This window comes from Rhagoletis pomonella, unplaced genomic scaffold (assembly GCF_013731165.1).
Source record: "Rhagoletis pomonella isolate Grant_MI unplaced genomic scaffold, Rhpom_1.0 Rhpom_scaffold_00001, whole genome shotgun sequence".
NCBI lineage: Eukaryota > Metazoa > Arthropoda > Insecta > Diptera > Tephritidae > Rhagoletis > Rhagoletis pomonella.
Genome location: NW_023458555.1, coordinates 21,109,665 through 21,112,601, shown reverse-complemented (window position 1 = coordinate 21,112,601; position 2,937 = coordinate 21,109,665).

Genomic DNA, 2,937 nt, shown 5'->3' with positions numbered 1-2,937 from the left:
CTCCAGTGGATTTGTCTACTTTGGCAACGTATTTATTTGAGTGGATACAAAAGTTAATCCAACAGAAAAAAAAAAAAAAAAATATAAGTAAGTAAATAAAAAACGAAATGAACCGAAAACCACACTGGTTGCAAGAACAACACGATGACTTTAAAGAATACATAGTTGCATGCGAGCATAAACACGCTCGTAACTTTTGCTGACCTTTGCATGACAGAGAATCAAAATAAATATAAAGCGTTTGGGGAGCAAAAAAAAATAAAAATAATAATACAAATTACCATTAGCAATATTACTGTATATGAGTAAATATGTACGCACATGTGTATGTATGTAAGTATGCACGTACTTGCGTTTGCGAATTTCAGAATAATCTATGTAGCTTGAAAAGTATCTACAAACTTTCACTTGAGAACAAGCAGCACTATAGGGATGAGTGAATATAATCGCTGTAATGAAAGGGTTTATTTTAGTTATTGCTTTGGGATTAGCGTAAAATCATGAACTGTAAACTTATGAAAGAAAATTTGAATATAATAACCAAAACAACTCAATATATTCATTTCATTCAATCAGTGGTATTTATTCCTTGGCTGCCAATATTTGACGCTCAGGGAGATAATGAAGGACACAATAACAAAAAACTCAATAAAGTGACAGACAAGAACAATATGCGGTCACAGCTGTTAGTATTTACATTAGGATGCGTCGTAAATATACATAAGTTTCTGCTTTCCAAAGCGAGCCGCAAAATTTGGTCCGGAATAAAAAAAATGGTATGCAAGAAATTTAAGGCTCTATTAAATAGTATAGTTTAGTTTAGGTAAAATATAACCTGTTTTGTTCGATAATTTTTTGCTATTTTGAAGGTAATTCTATTATCTCTCACTATGCACTATGGGAAATTTGGCCAAATTTCTCTCTAAAAAGCAACTTAATTTTTATTTTTTATTTTTTATTTTTTTTTGTTATTTAATAAAGGATACCTGCTTAATTGCGTATGAAGCTGCCATTTTTTATGTAAATAATATTTCGACAAACAGAGGACGCATTGGTCACATTTAACCGTTATTTTATGATTTTTATAATCGATATTTTTGGATTTTTATCTTTTGGATACACTTTTGATCGTTATTTTAAATTTTTATTTTGTTTTTAATATATTTTCGAAGGTATTTAGAAAATAGGTAGAGTATCGGTTTTCTGCTGGAAATTTAATTTATAATCTTATAACTTGAGTCTACATATCGCGCACTTTCTTCAAAGGTGTACTAATTCAGTATTTGCCTTATCATATAAATTTAACTGAATTAACTTTTTTAAACAGGTGGCAACCCCCCACAAAAATATTTTCGCCAGTAAACTTTCGTAACCCTCTTTAGTTGGTTATCCATATTGCAATATTTAATTTATCTTAATAATTAAATTTAATTAAAATTTTCAAGCAGGTGGCAACCTTCCACAAAAATTGTTCCGGCTGTGAGCCTTTTTTTTGACATCCATACTGCAATATTTAGTTTATCTTATGATTTTACCTAATTTTTTTCATATTTTAAGCAATATTTCGAGCAATAGATCGGTGTAAACTGTATTTGATTCCTTGCATGCACGTACAAACATACAGACAAAAATGCTAAAGATTGTTGATTTGGCTTCTGTTGCTCTCATAAAGACGAAGGGGGTGCCCCATACAAAATTTAGATGTGGATACTTTAAGGACAACCCTAACATGCATATATACGCACAATGATGTCGCGCAAACTGCGAAGGTCAATAATATTGCATTTCTAAACTTTCTTAAGTTTTGGCCTTAGCCGTTCAAAGGCTGCAGTTTCTCTCCATGGATTGGTCACTCATTGCAATTAACCTGATTTTGCACTGAATTTAATACACAAACGACTTGCGGCTGCTAAAGTTGATTGGTGCAAACAACCTTACGATTTTATAATAATTACAAACTTTACACCTAAAACTATTAGTGACTTTGTGAAAGTTTTGTAATTAATAGTTTATGGAACTTTTTTGAAGAAGTGCGTATCTATTTACTACAGAAAAAATGTTGAAAATAAGCAAAATAGATGAAAGTTGCATAAACACTCAAATAAACGAGGCCGTGCGAACAGAAGTGGCTTAACCCAATTTTAATTTTTTTTTTCGGTACTTATGTAGCTAGTTAAAAAAGTCTCAAATGTGCTAAATTTTTAAATAAAATACGCTCGCTGCAAATTAAGGAATAAGCGACTTCTATTTTACGGTTTATCACATTTGAAACAATTTTAAGAAATTATGTACATAAAAATAAAAATATATGGGTTAGACAACCTCGGCTCTTATGGCCTCAAAATATCTCGACTACACCCAATGTAAACATATGCTATGTATGTATTTAAGCTCCGTCGGTTCCGATATACATATGCATGTGAACTTAAATTTAAAATGTAAATAAAAAAATCCGCGGCCTATTGAGTGCCTATTGTTCACATAAGAAAGTTGCACCCGATATTATAGTCCTGTTCGGTCAAATACTCAAAAAATTCGGTGTCCAACAAAGGGGTGAGACTGATGGGCTTCCTAAGCCCCGGAAACATCGAAGCTTGTATAAATGATTACATTCTCTGTAGGATGTTCGATTATTCGCCCTTTTTACAGACCCGGTTTTCGATTCATTCGTTAAATTGCAATTTGAAAAAACCAGTTCCCGATTTTGAAATTAAGAAACAACCGGATAAACCGGGTTTCTTTTACATAGTATTCATACATTGCAAATGTGGCATGAAATCATTACCAAAAATTACAATAAAACTATTAACTAGGGCTGTGCGATTAATTGATTACTCAAAATTTTAGTTAATCATAAAGTAAATAACTTAGTTATTCGATTAATTAGAAGTTATGATTACTCAAAAGTTCAGTTACTCGAGTAATCAAGATTTTTGA